General features: G+C 43.5%; 1 long non-coding RNA gene across 2 annotated transcripts; it reads left to right on the forward strand.

Moving 5' to 3' along the window:
* Nucleotides 1-272: 272 nt before the first annotated feature.
* Nucleotides 273-16,036, forward strand: LOC148003157 (uncharacterized). Of its 2 annotated transcripts, XR_015631320.1 has the most exons (6): nucleotides 283-1,542; nucleotides 7,024-7,177; nucleotides 7,703-7,891; nucleotides 8,413-8,537; nucleotides 12,160-12,269; nucleotides 15,639-16,036. It is a non-coding gene; the product is annotated as an uncharacterized LOC148003157 (long non-coding RNA). The 2 variants fall into 2 exon arrangements; XR_015631319.1 differs by lacking the exons at nucleotides 8,413-8,537; nucleotides 12,160-12,269; nucleotides 15,639-16,036 and having other exon boundaries at nucleotides 273-1,542; nucleotides 7,703-8,334.
* Nucleotides 16,037-16,932: the final 896 nt, after the last annotated feature.

A 16,932-nucleotide genomic window follows, 5' to 3' on the forward strand; every position in this document is an offset into this window, starting at 1 on the left:
CCCCCCCTGTGTGTGTGTGTGTGTGTGTGTGTGTGTGTGTGTGTGTACGTGAGCATGCTCATGTGGGCAGGTACATGGGTGTGCACATGCATGCGTGCACATAGAGGCCACAGCTCAAACCCGATGTCATTCCTCATAGTCACCCACCTTGTTTCTTGGTGAGATAAGGTCTCACACTAAGAGTTGTTTATCGTCGATCAGTCTGGGCCTGTCTCTGCCTTCCCAGTGCTAGGATACAAGCAAGAGCCACCACACCCAGCCTTTACCTGGGTGCAGATACTTGCGTTCCGTGGCAGCACTTTGCAAGCTGAGTCTTCGCTCTGGCTCACCGTCATTTTTTTCCCTTTCCGTTTGCTTTTTGTTGCTCTCATTTCCTCCCGATTCCCTTAAAGCCTGAAATATTCAGGGGTGATAGACTATGGCAAAAGCCTTATGGGAGAAAATTATTTCATTTTTCACTTTAAGCCTGGAGAGAATCAAGTTACTTTGTACGACGGGTGATACCTGTAGGACCGGTCCCCGAGCAATCCTTAGTTCAGGCAGACTCAGCAGAATTTCTCCGCTGAATCCTGGGGATCCCCCGGGTATCCAACTTTGAGGACTGAAGAGAAGGGGGGCAGTTTCTCATTTTCAACTGGAAAGGTTTAAATCTGAAAGAAGAGCTGAACTTCAGGCTAAGTGAGCTCGCTCAGTAAGGACGTGTTGTTTCGATGGTGTTCCTAGGACGGGAAACCCAGTTCCCGGGAGAGTCTTGACCTCAAAACTCAGCCTTAGTTAAACACCCAAATGAGAACCCGGAATGATAGGCTTTGGAGGACGCAGCAGCCAAAGAATCCAAGCAGGGGCTGAAGAGGAATCCATCGCTCTGCTCCTAACACACGAGGCCTTGCAAGCCAGGCCCACGTGACTCTTCACCGAAGACGTTTCTTTGAAAACAGCCTGTATGGTCTGAAAATGTTGACGGAATACATCTTAGGCGCTACCTCGGTCGCCCCTGCTCCCCAAAGCCATGTGCAATGCAGCTTCTTCGCAGTGGTAGTGGATGCGTCGTTTAATCTCTCCCTCAGCAGAAAGACAGCCATCTTCACTCGCCTATCCTGACATGTCACAAGGCCTCTGTGCAGGACAAAACTAACCACCCCGAGATATGCTGTTTTTTTTTTCTTCCTTTTTGTATATTTATGTTTGTGATGATTTTTTTTTTAAATTCTGCTTTCGTAATTTTTAAAGAGTCAGTTATTTTTATTTTGACGAGCTTGTTTTTTGCCTGAACGTATGCTGTCTACTCACCACTTGAGTGTCTGGTGTTAGCAGAGGCCAGGAAGAGAAAGTATTTGTTTGTTTGTTTTGGTTCCTTCAAGACAGGTTTTCTTTGTGTAGCCCTGGCCGTCCTATAGAACACGCCGGCCTTAAGCTCAGAGATCCATCTACTTCTGCCTCCTAGGAGGAGTGCTAGGATTGAAGGTGGGTGACGTCACCACCCAGCACTTTTTACGTTTCAACAGAGACTTTTAATGAATCACTACAGACCTGCGAAATAAGGTAAGGGAATTACTAGCAGATCAGCGGCATCCGTGAGTGGTACAATGTTAAACCAGGAGCTAAGAGATCTGGGGTGAGGCAGAGGGCAGCATGCTGTGCCCGGCTGTGGAACATGGTGCCCAGCCGCTGAGTGACAGGTGGCCAAGAAGACAGAGCAGACTGAGGGATGCCCTGTGCCACATCTCCCGACCTATCTCTTCTGGTTGTGGTGATCAACTTGGGTCAAGGTTGCAGACTTTGTAGGTTCGTCTGAGAATTCGAATCTTATTTTTGTCTCCTTCTGTGTTGGGATATCAGTTGCAGACTGAGGGATGGGAAGGTCAACCTTGTAGCCTGGCATCTTTGATACCCCCAGGGGATAAGTCAGTTTCACTTGTGGCTGGGGCTGGAATAGAAAACGAAAGATATTTATTTACATTTTATCTACTTATCTAGGATGTATGTGGGCGCGTGTGCACCATGGTGCACCTGTGGGGGTCAGAGGACAACTTGCAGGAGTCGGCTCTCCCCTTCCACCTTCTGGGTTCTGGGGATCAGAGTCAAGTATTGGACTTGGTACAGCTTTTGCTCACTGAGCCTTCTTGTCTGCCATCATTTGTTAAATGTTAAATTTGTTAAATGGACTCTTATTGATTGATGAGCATGATATCTGGTATAAGAAGAGACTTAGGAATGACCACTTAACTCTTTCAGACCCTATCGGGCTCACCAGCACATGCATTGTTCGCGATTTAATGCACGTGGATGGTAAAACCCTTCCACAGGACAGGAGCACACATGCCTCAGGATGCTGTCAAGGTGTTTATGAACTCCTGAATATCACCACCTTCTTATAATCTGGCTGCAAAAATTGCTTGCATTTCTTGAGCGCCATGCCCCTCTTGCCCTGTGGCTTTCTTTGCATTCGATGCTAAGCGTGATGGTTTGTATATGCTCCGTCCAGGGAGTGGCACTATTAGTAGGTGTGACCCTGTTGCGGTAGGTGTGGCCTGTTGCAGTAGGTGTGTCCTTGTGGGTGTGGGCTTTAAGACCCTCATTCTAGCTGCCTGGGAGCCAGTATTCTGCTAGCAGCTTTCAGATGAAGATGTAGAACTCTCAGCTCCTCCTGAACCACGCCTACCTAGATGCTGCCATGCTCCCACCTTGATGATGATGGACTGAACCTCTGAACCTGTAAGCCAGCCCCAATTAGTGTTGTCCTCATGAGTTCCACCAAACCTAGACAAGATTGAGAAAGCCAAGAAAAGCATACTGACAGGAACCTGATATAGCTGTCTCCTGAGAAGTTCAGCCAGAGCATGTCAAATACAGAGGTGAATGCTAGCAGTAAACCATTGAACTGAGAATGGTGTCCCCATTGGAGGAGTTAGAGAAAGGATTGAAGGAGCTGAAGGGGCTTGCAATGCTGTAAGAACGATGATACCAACCACCCAGAGCTCCCAGGGACTAAACTACTACCCAAAGACTACTCATGGCTCTAGCTGTATATGTAGCAGAGGATGGCCTTGTTGGGCACTAATGGGAGAAGAAGCCCTTGGTCCTGCCAGGGCTGGACTCCCCAATGTAGGAGAATGGGCAGGGAGACGGGAAGAGGTGGGTGGTTGTGTGTATGAACACCCTCATAGAGGAAGGGGGATAGGGTATGGGATAGGAGATTTATGGACAGGAAACTGGGAAAGTGGATAATGTTTGAAATGTAAATAAAAAATCCAATAAAAAGGAAGTTACAATAAATATAAAAAAAATAAAAAGAGTTGCTTTGGTCATGGTGTCTGTTCACAGCAGTAAAACTCTAAGACACTAACTCTTCACCAACTCCTTCTTTCTTCACCTCCCGCACACGACAAATCACCAGAGATTGCTTCCAAATTCAAGGGCATGGCTTACTTTTTCAAAATCCTTATGTCATCAGGAGGAGCCCAACACTTTCCAAGTGCCCATGGAATGGGTTGTTCTTATATTCGCATGGCTACTGAAATCTGAATGTAGTGCTTTCTTCCTGACTCATTTCCTAGGCTGACATCTGCGGTTTTCTTTTCAAAGATTAAAAATAATGTACTCGTTCCTGATATGAGCACCTGAACTACATGATAGGCTCTACCCACGTGTCCATAAACCCACGATAGCTACCGAACATGTAAATGACTGCCCGTAGTGCAGTTTATTAGAAACCGATAGAAATGCAGTTTCTAAGGGAGTAACTGACTTATTTAATAGACAATAGAAACAGATCTTGGTACTGGATTCCATGCTGTATTCTAAATAAAGCAATCAAGGTTTTCTATTGAAAGTTCACTCCTCTGTTTCCCTTTGGAGTTTTCAACTAGAAGACTTTCTAGTAGCGACACAATGTGAGTGCCACTGATTATTTAATTATAGATTTTATTTTACTCAGATTTTAAACAGACCATGAGGTTTAGAAGGAAGGGTCCTTAAGGCCCTGCTGTGTGATCGTTGAACCTAATGAAGTTTAATTTGTGTACTGATAAATGCTTGTTGTTCTAACAGGAAGAGCTGGACTTCTCTCTTAGGATAAGGAAGATTATACAAAAATTTTGTCTTTTTATGACTCTCATATAGTCAGGCAGCCACAGAGAATTGTTAAAAAGGAGCTTCAATTTGATTTACTGTCTCTCACATGTCATATTGCTCCAAACCAATCTTCTAAGATTACCTTAAAACACAAACTCTGCAGGAAAAAAAAAAAACCCCAATTTAATTCATTGTCAGCTTTTCTTAATGAAGAGTGAAAATCATGCCAGTGTATCGGTGGCAACTGTCAAAGAGACAGATATACTAGGTTATACTCAGGGTCTGTTGCACTTCCGAGATGGATCAGGGGTTAAGTGAATTAAGGAAGAAGCCTGTGGATAGACAGGTCCTGATTGCTAGGGGAGAACCTACCACTCCATCTAAATGGACACAGTATTAAACAAACTTTTAATAACTTATTTTTAATGTCCATAGATTATTCATTTCTCAAGCCCCCCCCCCCCCCATCAGAGAAGCTTTTATTTGCAATAGACGATGGTTATCACAGAGCCCCACAACTGGTCTGGATGCAAACAATGATACTGGAATTCCTAGCCCTAAAGAGGACAACTATATCAGATTCCTTCTCCCAGGCTCAATTGAGGAGGAGGCCGAGGAAAGACTGTAAGTCAGATCACTAGGGGAAAACGGTGTCCTCCAGACACAGCAAGACAGTTGATTAAATGAACTCATGGTCTCTGCCGGCATGTGTAAGACCCACGCAAGCTCAAGCCAGGCAAATTCTAGTCTGGAAAGTATGGGGGAGGGCATAGAGCCACACTTATCCACTGGTTAGTGATAGACGTGAGTGGGGGTTTAGGGGGAGGAGAGTCAGTGTTTTTCAAGAGTGTTGCCCCCAGTAGGTTGGCCTCATTCTAGTGAAAGGCCACAGATAAAAGAATATATAGGCAGAACAAACTGGTCTTGATGGTTAGGAACAGAAAGGAACAGACACAATGGTGAATGGGTATGGATTTGGGCAGCGTTGGAGGTTCAGTAAGTAGGTTCAAACCCCTTGTAGAGAATTTCAAAGAACTAATGACATGAAGAAAAAGAAAAAGGAGAGGGAAAAAGAAATCTAGATATTATGAAATATCTTCTCGAAGAGGGATACAAATAGGACCTCAGTCATGCATAAGAGAATGTAAATTAGAGTCATCTTATACTATGAGAAACAAATTTTACGCCTTTCTACTTTCCCAGATGTTTGATTTTAGAAATGTCAGTTGCTAATAGAAAGCACAAGCAGCAATATTATGTATGTATAATGAGAAGAATAAGCAATTTCTTTGCTTTTCTGGGTCTCTATTCAAATTTACTTCTAGGCTTGCCTAGGTGTGAGGGAGAAAAAGACTTTGAATTATCTAGCAATTACTATAGGGGGATTATCTTGTGCCTGCATGGATGTAGCTACAACCTGTCAATAATAAATCTGATGGCCTATGGTTCAGGCAGAAAACAGGAAGTGAAACACCTGGTAGGCACAGAGCATTCTGGGTTAGTGCTATGCGAGAGAAGATTCACCTGGAAAGATGTAGCAAGACATATGTTTCATACTCGAGCACAGGTAACTAGCCACATGGCAAGATGATTAGAATAAACAGGTTATTTTAAGTTATGGTCTAGTCAGAGAACAGCCTGGGTATATGGGCCAGGATATTTGTAAATATATTTTGAGTCTGAGTCTTACTTTGGGGAGCATGAGACTGGAAAGAAGAACCAAACCTAATTTTACAACTTACCATCTTGTTTTCGAATAACCTAAGTCTCTGAGGAATCTCTAGATTGATTTCCAGAGTGGTTGAACCAGTCTGCAATCTCACCAGCAATGGAGGAGTGTTCCTCTTTCTCCACATCCTTGCCAGCATCTGCGGTCACCTGAGGTTTTGATCTTAACCCTTCTGATGGGTGTAAGGAGGGATGTCAGGGTTGTTTTGATTTGCATTTTCCTGATCACTAAGGACTTTGAACATTTCTTTAGGTGCTTCTCAGCCATTCGAGATTCATCTGCTGTGAATTTACTGTTTAGTTCTATACCCCATATTTTGATTGGGTTATTTGGGTTTTTTGGTGTTTAACTACTTGAGCTCTTTAAATATTTTAGATATTAGCCCTCTATCAGCTACAGGGTTAGTGAAGATTTTTTCCCAGTCTGTTGGTTGCAGATTTGTGCTATTGACAGTGTCCTTTGCTTTACAAAAGCTTTCCAGTTTCATGAGTTCCCATTTGTCAATACTTGATCTTAGAGCATGAGCCACTGAAGTTCTGTTTAGGAAATTTCCCCCTGTGCCAATGAGTTCAAGGCTCTTTCCCCCTTTCTCTTCGATTAGATTCAGTGTATCTGGTTTTATGTTGAGGTCGTTGATCTACATGGACTTGAGCTTTGTGAAAGGTGACAAATATGGATCTATTTTCATTTTTCTACACGCATACTGCCAGTAAGGCCAGCACCATTTTTTGAAGATGCTTTCTTTTTTCCATTGTATATTTTTGACTTTGTCAAGTAAGTGTCTGTAAATGTGTGGTTTTATTTATGGGTCTTCAGTTCTATTCCATTGATCAACCTGTCTGTGCCTGTACCAATACCATGCAGTTTTTTTAATCACTGTTGCTCTGTAGTATAACTTGAGGTTATTGTTAAGATTGTTAATCTTTTATTGTTAAGAATTGTTTTCACTGTTACGGATTTTTTTTTGCCTTTCCAGATGAATTTGAGAATTGGTCTTTCCATGCCTTGAAAGAATTGTGTTGGGATTTTCATGGGGATTGCATTGAATCTGTAGATTGCTTTTGGTAGGATGGCTATTTTTGCTATGTTAATTCTGCCAACCCATGAGCATGGAAAATAGATCTACCTGAAGACCCACTCTTGGACATATACCCAAAAGATGCCCCACCATGCCACAGGGGCACATGTTCCACTGTGTTCATAGTTACCTTTTTTGCCAGAACCTGGAAACAACCCAGATGTCCTATAACAGAAGAATGGATACAGAAAATGTGGTTCATTTACACAATGGAATACTCCTCGGCTATTAAGAATGAAGACATTCCGAGTTTTGCAGACAGATGGATGGAACTAGAAAATATCTTCATGAGTGAGGTAATTCAGACCCAAAAGGACATGAATGGTATTTACTCACTAATACATGGATATTAGACAAAAAAGTACAGAATACCCAGGATACAGTTCACAGAACTCAAAAAGGTCAACGAGCTGAAGGGCCCAAGTGAGGACGCCTCAATCCCACTTGGGAGGGAGAAGAATGCAATCGCAGGATGAGGGAGGAATGGTCCTGGGTGGGAAAGTGGACAGGGAAGGGAAGAGGGAAACATGATTAGGTATTGGGTGGGGGAACAGGAGAGAAGCCTTGAAGACCAGCAGAAAGAATGGAAACAGGCAACTTCAGGAGATAGGAGGTTGGGGTGACACTCCAGAATGTACCAGAGACTGGAAAAGTGAAAGACTCTCAGAACTCAAAGGGCAGGATCTTAGATGAAATGCCCTACAATGGGGAGAGGGAACTTAGAGAGCCCACCTGGAGCAGAAAGAAAGGGCATCAAGTGAAGGATGGGGTTGCCATCCCACAGTCAAAAACTCTGACCCATAATTGTTTCTGTCTAAAAGAACTGCAGGGACAAAAATGGAGAAGAGACTGAGGAAAAGGAGGTCGAGTGACAGGCCCAAAGTGGGTTCCAGCTCAAGGGGAGGCCCCAAGGCCTGACACCATTACTGAGGCTATGGAGTGTGCTCACAAAAAGGAGCCTATCGTTACTGCCCTTTGAAAGACCCAACAAGCAGCTGAAAAAGTCAAATGTAGGTATTTACACCCAATCAATGATCAGAGCTGCTGAGCCCTGTGGTTGAATTGGGGAAAGGCTGGAGGAAGCTGAGGAGGAGGGCAACCCTGTAGGAGGACCAGCAGTCTCAATTAACCTGGACCTCTGAGATCTCTCAGACACTGAATCACCAACCAGGCAGCATACACCAGCTGATGTGAGGTCTCCAACACATAGACAGCAGAGGACTGCCGGGTCTGGGTTCAGTCAGAAACGTGAATCTAACCCTCAAGAGACTGGAGGCCCCAGGGAGTGGGGAGGTCTCGGGGGATGGGAGTTGGGGGAATGGGGGCATCCTTGTGGAGGACCAGGGTGTCAGGAGGAGGTATGGGATGTGGTGAGAGGGTGGACCAGAAGGGGGATAAAATCTGGAGTGTAAAAACAAAAATTAAATGATAATAAAAAATAAACCTAAGTCTCATCTCCTGTCTCATAATAACTCTGAATATCTTATGGAATGTGTTGCCATCCATTGTCTAAGGTGTCCCCTGTCTCTAGCCACTCATTCTCTATTAGGTGGAGAAGATATGGTTGTCTCTGCGGAAGAGCAGATAGTCCCCAGCCTATTCAGCTGTTACACACGGACAGCACTGGGCTCTGACAGTTTCTCATTCCAGTGTGAGGTAAGCACAGTGCCTTATCCCCCTCTCTTCCCCAGAGAGTCCTTATTGTTTATGTTAATCTCAAGAGAATAGGTCATAAGACACAGTCTGTAGATGCCTGAAGGTTGCTAGTACCCTGTCAGGAAGTTTGAGAAGTCAAAGCCATTTTAGCGACCAGGCCGAGATGGTGGGTTTTTCTTTGTTGACCTTCGCAGAGATAACACATGAGCAATGAAGGGTGGAGGTAGGATTCCTAGTGGAAACTGAGGCAGCAAGTACATGGCCTTTTGATAGTCTGTGAGGAGAGGGGAGGGGAGGGCTTAGTGGGTAAAGTGCTTGCTACAGGAGCATAACGTTCTGATTCCTGGTATCTACACTGCAAAAAAAAAAAAAAAAAAAAACAACAACAACAACAAAAAAAACCCAAAGAAATGGGTCGTGACACACAACTTTGTGGTGGAGGGTGGGGGTAGTACGATACCTGGTCGGCTAGCCCAGCAGAATTGGCAAACTCCAGATGCAGTGAGACACTGTCTTACAACAAACAAGGAAAAATTGGAGCAGTGATGTCAGAGGATATGTTGTATCAACCTCTGGCTTGAATAGGTGTGCATAGAGGCAAGGATACCCACATGCACATGGAATGCATGCAGCTCTCTCTCTCTCTCTCTCTCTCTCTCTCTCTCTCTCTCTCTCTCTCTCACACACACACACACACACACACACACACACACACACACACACACACACTGTATTTTACAATGGATCCTGCAGCCCTCTGCCGTCTATCAAAACACAAAGATAGTCTGGAGGAGAAGCCCTCATGCATTTGAGTGAGCAGCAATATTTTTTTCTCATTGATCACTCTTTATTTAAAAGAAAAAATTGTAGATAAACTAAGATAAACCCACTGGGGTATTTTGACATTTCAAGACAACTGAACCAAACCTATTAATATATTTAATACAATGAAAAACATTTGAAATTCTATCAAATGGATTTTGGAAAGCCAGCGTATGCTATCATCAGCCTGAATTTCCCAATTCATAGAGACTCACTGATAAGACTGAGAATTATTGTTTGATGCTGAGTAATGAAAATGTATACACACACACACAGACACACACACATAGACACACACACACACACACACACACACACACACACACACACACCCCACACACGGATGTTCTATGGAGCTAAGTGGTTAACACTAAATGGTACAAGACGATGCATGGGGTCAGATTTTGAGGTAACCAGTGATGTTTAATGAAATAGCATTAAAAATTCACTGATAAAGTTTTAGGGACCACCATAAGACATGGCCACTGGTAGAACTATAGCATAGTATTGAAGAAGAGTTTCCACAATTATCTGAAAAGGCCATCGACTAAGCCACCCTACCCCAGCCACCTATCTGCATGTGGCTCCACTTAAAAGTATATATGTTGACCACAAATAAAATCTCAGAATAGGTTGAATGCAGAAGTAGAGATGGAGAACTGAGTATCTTTAAGCTAGACATAAAAGAGACTAATAAAAGGTGAAACAAGTCTGTTCTAGTCTGCAAATGTTACTTATCTAGTTATTTATGTTTCTTGTGTTAAACAAGTTATAGGTTTAGATTATAACACATCACAAAATAAATAGTTGGTACAGTGTTCCGTTTAAATGTCTATAACTGTAAACAGGACCCTAGTTCCAAGACTATGTACACTTGTCATGTGGGATATGGGATGGCACCGTATGACTTGTCTCCCGACCCACGCAATGAATGGAAAACCACCTTGAAAAGATGGTGCCCGAGGGGTCAAGATGTCATTCCAAGAGGATACTAAAACTGTGCCTTCTGCTGCCTTCAATGCTTTGCTAAGATGCTTGCCATATCTCTGATTTCCTCTCAATAATTCAGTGCACTAATGCAGGTGCTGAGAACGTACTCAGAGACCAAATCTTATGCTATATGATAATTCCTTTAACTAGCAACTGCTATCTCTATTTTCTTTCATATTTCACTTCCTCTTCCAACCTCAGTCGTGTACCCTTAATATCAATTTCTAGGTATTTCTTTTTAATTATTCGAACTACGATTCCCCTATCCCTCCAGATCCTTCCATTATTTTAGCAATAGATCACAGAGGTACACTTCCCATATGTTGAGAATTGATGGCTGTTCTTGATCCAGAAAAAAGATGATGGAAGTCAAGACATGACCTTAAATAGCCAAAACCCATCATGTGATGCCTCTTTTTGGGGGAGGGGGATAGTCTTTGGGATACTTGTATGTCAGTCTTCACTAGATAGGGCAAGAGATAGCTTCTGAAACCCTGGAGAACTCACAGGGCAGGGAAGTTCAAAGTTCCTCCAACATCCACAAGCAGAAATCTGTCCTCTATATGTTATGTTTCTTTTGGTACTGGATTGGGTCTTTGGGGTTTACATAGGAGGCATCCTGGGCTGTGAATTCAGTGACCTTCTCAATTCTATCCCACTTGGGATCGAGACTTGACGTGGCATCTAGCAGTTGCCTGCTGGCTGCAAGCTGTGTTTCTGTGAGCACTGCTGCAGGTGTTCCTGCCTCTACAGCTTACTCACAGTTGGCCGTTAGCCGTCTTAAAATGGAGTCTTCCTTTTTAGTAGTTTCTGGACCATGTAACAAAAACTACACAGTTCTACAGTCTTTATAATCGTCGACGTTCTCTTATGTTTCCAGGGCAATGCAAAAGCCTAAGCCAGAGTTATAACTTTCTGGTGCTGTGCTATTGTATATCTGTCTGGATTTGACTCACTAAAGGTTGGGCATCTCAGTAATTCTGAGGCCACAACGTATCAGCATCTTGTCTTTATCTAGAGGATGCTGCTTGCTGTCTTACTGCTGAATGGTCTGTGATGGTTAATATTGTCAATGTTACAAGATACACAATCACCTGAGAGTCACTCCTGGACTTGCCTGTGAAAGACTAAATGAATTAGGTAGCCTCTGTGAGGGCATGCTTGTGAGAGAGTCTTACCTGAGATGGTATATACTGCATTGTCTTTACTGGACTCAAAATTGAGCAAAAAAGAAGAAGAAGAAGGAGAAGGAGAAGAAGAAGAAGGAGGAGGAGGAGGAGGAGGGGGAGGAGGAGGAGGAGGAGGGGGAGGAGGAGGAGGGGGAGGAGGAGGAGGAGGAGGGGGAGGAGGAGGGGGAGGAGAAGAAGAAGAAGAAAAAGAAGAAGAAAAAGAAAAAAGCCTTCCCTCCTTAAATCGATTTTGTCAGATTTTATCTCAACAATGAATAAACACAACCAATATATTATTAAACTCCAGCATCTTATCTTGGAGATCACAATCTTCAAGCCAATTCTGGTAGCAGTTGTCCAAAGAGCAGATCCTGAGTCAAGGACCAAAGTACAGCTAGTTCTACCTCAAAATTTGACCGCACGCGTAGTCTTGTACCATTAAGCGCTACTCACTAAGCTCTGCAGACCATCCGTGTACATAAGCATTTTTATTACTGAGCCTCAAAACAGCAATTCCCAGACTTATCAGCGAGTCCTCATGAATTGGGAAACGTAGGCTGCTGATAGCATACACTTGCTTTCCAAGTATTTCACTTGACGGAAATTCACATTTTCTCACTGTACTTTGGTCCTTGACTCAGGGTCTGCCTTTTTGGACAATTGCTATGAGAATTGGCTGCAGATGATGATCTCCAAGCTCACCTAAGATGAGAGGAGAAGAGAAGAAAACCAGCGAATGTTAGGTTGCAAGGTATGTGGTTGTTATGAACAACCAGGGTGTATGTCGATCAAGACTTTATTAGTAAATTTTATTTTTTTCCATTTTTATTAAATTGGGTATTTCTTATTTACATTTCAAATGTTATTCCCTTTCCCAGTTTCCTGTCCATCAGTCCCCTAAACCCTCCTCCTCCCCTTATATATGAGTGTTCCCGTCCCCATCCAAACTCCATTAGCTCCCCCCTAACAGTCCCTTACACTGGAGGTTCAACCTTGGCAGGACCAAGAGCTTCTTCTTCCACTAGTGCCCCAACAAGGCTATTCACTGCTACATATGCAGTTGGAGCCCAGGGTAGTGGTTTAGTCCCTGGAAGCTCTGGTTGGTTGGCATTGTTGTTCTTATGGGGTCGCAAGCCCCTTCAGCTCTTTCAATCCTTTCTCTAATTCCTCCAATGGGGGTCCTGTTCTCAGTTCAGTGGTTTGCTGCTAGCATTTGCCTCTGTATTTGACATGTTCTGGTTGTGTCTCTCAGGAGAGATCTATATCTGGTTCCTGTCAGCATGCACTTCTTAGCTTCATCCATCTTATCTAGTTTGGTGGCTATATATGGGCCACATGTGGGGCAAGTTCTGAATGGCCATTCCTTGAGTCGCTGCTCTAAACTTTGCCTCCTTATCACCTCCTATGGATATTTTTGTTCCCCTTTTAAAGAAGGAGTGAAGCATCCACATTTTGGTCATCCTTGAGTTTCATGTGGTCCATGCATTGCATCTTGGGTAATTCAAGCATTTGGGCTAATATCCACTTATCAGACTTTATTAGTAAGTTTAGTGTGTGTGTGTGTGTGTGTGTGTGTGTGTGTGAGAGAGAGAGAGAGAGAGTGTGTGGGAGTGTGTGTGAGTGTGTGTGTATAAGAGTGTGTGTGAGTGTGTGTGAATGTGTGTGTAAGTGTGTGTGTATGAAAGTGTGTGTGTGAGAGTGTGTGTATGTGAGTGTGTGAGTGCATGTGTGTGAGTGTGTGTGTGAGTAAGTGTGTGTGTGTGTGTGTGTGTGTGTGATAGTTCAAATGGAGAGATCAGAAGACACTATGTAGAACTCATTCTTGCCCTACATATATGTGGTTCATTGGGATTGAACTCAGCTCATCATCAGGTTTAGTAGCCAGCACCTTTATAAGCCGAGTCTATTGTTCCAGAGATTCCAAAGGCCACGTGGCATGTATCAGAATAACTCTGCTGTGAGTGAGAAAGATGGCTGCTCACCAGTTCCTGGTTTTCATGATTATCTGGGATGAAAAGACACCCAGTTTGTCTTACTATAGGCTTAGCTCAGACCTGCAGCCAGACCCTCAGATAGAATTGCAGCAAGACAAAGAAGGAAACTATGGACAGGCCAGTGAATTGGCAAGGATCTACATCCTGGGCTGATTCCAATGCTTTAGAAGTAAGGACAGAAAGTTTGCACGTTTGTACAGGATAGAGACTCCTGAACATTCTTGACTGTAAGTATTTTAAATGTAGTGTTCTTAGGTTCATGTTTGACACTGTAGCAAGCTGTTTTAGGATACAAAGAGTCTAGGGGTGGGGATGCCATCCAGAAAACTGTTATATATGAACTGGGAGGCTCCGCAATAATGAAGAGGACAATGATCTGAAATCAGTCATGTACACTGTGTCTTTCGTTAACTCTGTTAATCCACAGTAACAATGTCCTATGATGCAGCTCACAAATACAGCACAGAGCTCACATTAAACAAACAAACGAACAAACCAACTACAAGAAAATGTACAGAATAATGGCATGTAGAAGTTGAGAACTTAACCCTTACATATAGCTCAGGGACACATATATTGGTGACGAAGGAAGTCATTGTAGCAATAAGAAGAACAGTCTAGATTAATTTCTCATGAAGGCAGGAGATACAATTGGTAAGAGACATTGTATTAGGGTGCTTAGTTAAACAGAACTGAAAGGAAGATTATGTATGGGGGGCTTATTATAGTAGTTTACAGGGTATGGTCTGCGTAGTTTAGGAATGTCTATCTCCAGATAAAAGGGCAAAAGACTAGTACTTATTCAGTCCATGAAGCTGGACGTCTCAGGGGGTTTCCTGTCTATATTGAAATTAGGACTAATAACCAAAATATATAAAGAACTCAAGAAGCTAACCTCCAAAACAAAAAACCAAATGACCCAATCAAAGAAACTGGGGTACAGAGTTAAGCAGAGAATTCACAACAGAGGAACATCAAATGGCCACAAAGCACCCAATGAAATATTCAACATCCTTAGTCATCAGAGAAACGCAAATCAAAATAACCCTGAGATTTCACCTCACATCAATCAGAATGGCTAAGATCAAAAACTCAGATGACAGCACGTGTTGGCGAGGATGTGGAGAAAGAGGAACACTCCTCCATTGCTGGTGTGACTGCAAACTGGTACAACCACTCTGGAACTCAGAAAACTGGAAATTGGTGTACCTGAAGACCCAGCTCTACCAGTCTTGGGCGTATACTCAAAAGATGCCCCATCATACTACAGGGGTGTGTGCTCCACTATGTTCATAGCAGCCTTTCTGTGATAGCCAGAAGCTGGAAACAACCCAGATGCTCCACAAGGGAAGAATGGATACAGAAAATATGGTTCATGTACACAATGGAATACTATTCAGCTATAAAGAATGAGGACATCATGAGTTTTAGAGGCAAATGGATGGAACTAGAAAATGTCCTGAGTACGATAACTTAGATCCAGAAGGACATGCATGGTATATAGTCACTAATAAGTGGATATTAGCTAAAAGAGTACATAACACCTAAGATATAATCTGCAGAACTCAAGGTTAGCAAGCTGAAGGGTCTAAGTGAGGATGCTTCAGTCACACTGGGAAGAAAACAATCACAGGAGGCTGAGGGAGGGAGGAACTTGGGTGGGACAGGGGAAGGGTAGGGGAAAATGGGAACATGATCAGGTAAGGTATTGGATGGGGAACAGGAGAGAAGCCTCGAGGGCCAGCAAAATGAATGGAAATATGCAGCCTCCAGGTGGAGTATGGGGTGGAAGGTAGGTGACCCTCTAGAAAGTACTAGAGATCAGGGAGGTGAGAGACTCTCAGGACTCAAAGGGAGGGACCTTATAGAGATGCCCCGCGGTGGGGAGTGGGAACTTGTAGAGTCCACCTCAAGTAGAAAGGCAGAACATGACGTGGAGGGATAAGGTTGCCATCCCACAGTCAAAAACTCTGACCCAGAATTGTTCCTGTCTAAAAGAACCTCAGGAACAAAAATGGAGAAGAGACTGAGGGAAAGGTGGTCCAGTGACCTGCACAACTTGAGATCCATCTCAAGGGGAGGCTCCGAGGTCTGACATTATTACTGATGCTATGGTGTTCTTACAGACAGCATGGTTGTCTTCCAAGAGGCCCAACAAGCAACTGACTGAGACAGAAGCAGATACATCCAACCAGTGGATTGAAGTTGGAGACCTCTGTGGTTGAATGAGGGAAAGGCTGGAAGAAGCTGGGGAGGAAGGAAACCCCATAGGAAGACCAGAAGTCTCAACTAACCTGGATTCCTGAGATCTCTCAGACACTGAGCCACACCAGCTGGTGAGAGGCCCCCAACTGCATAAACAGCAGAGGACTGCCTGGTCTGGCCTCAGTGAGAGAAGATGTGCCTAACCCCAAGAGCCCCAGGGAGAAAGGAGGCCTGGCAAGGGGGGAAGAGAGTTTCTTGAAGACAGTGGGGAGGAGGAATGGGATGAAGAACTGTGGGAAGAGTTTAGCAACTGGACTGCAAAAAAATAAAAGTTAAAAAAAAATGGTAACTAAAGACTATACATGGACTGACCCTGGACTCTGACCCCATAGGTAGCAATGAATATCCTAGTAAGAGCACCAGTGGAAGGGGAAGCCCTGGGTCCTGCTAAGACTGAACCCACAGTGAACTAGTCTATGGGGGGAGGGCGGCAATGGGGGGAGGGTTGGGAGGGGAACACCCATAAGGAAGGGGAGGGGGGAGGGAGATGTTTGCCCGGAAACCGGGAAAGGGAATAACACTCGAAATGTATATAAGAAATACTCAAGTTAATAAAAAAAAAAAAAAAAAAAAAAAAAAAAAGTGGAACAGAAAAAAAAAAAAAACAACAACAAAAAAAAAATGGTAACGTTTTATTTTCTTAGTCGTGCTTATCACCTTGAATTGCCCACTACTAAATATCTATACAATTAAAATATTGCATTGTGGCTCAAAAAGGCGCAAATACTATTATTCAATAAAGTATTAATAGATAAAAAAGAAACATGTTTTCTGAAAAAAGGAAGAAAGAAATTTTAAAGAAGTCGGCTCTAACACCAGCGAAGGAATGCCTGAGCCGCAGGACTGATGCCTTTGCCAGCAAGAGTGAAGGTAGGCAGGCAAAATGCAAGAGCTCCCTTCCTCCGTGTTCTTTTATGTGGCTTGCAATCAGAAGGTGTGGTCTGGGGTTAGAGTGGATCTTCTGACCACAAGCAATCCAGATTCAGGGGGAGTCTTGCCACCTTAAATAATCCAATTGAGGGGGGGGGAATGCCCTTACGGTTGTGCTCACCTGAATGGTTTTAGTTGATTCCAGATGTTTCTAAACTGACAGCCGTGATCAGCCATCACAGGCATTTCAAAGCCTCAAATCTGTTATTAGTGCTATGTGTACAT

The sequence above is a fragment of the Rattus norvegicus genome, chromosome 10 (assembly GCF_021556685.1).
Source record: "Rattus norvegicus strain SHRSP/BbbUtx chromosome 10, alternate assembly SHRSP_T2T, whole genome shotgun sequence".
NCBI lineage: Eukaryota > Metazoa > Chordata > Mammalia > Rodentia > Muridae > Rattus > Rattus norvegicus.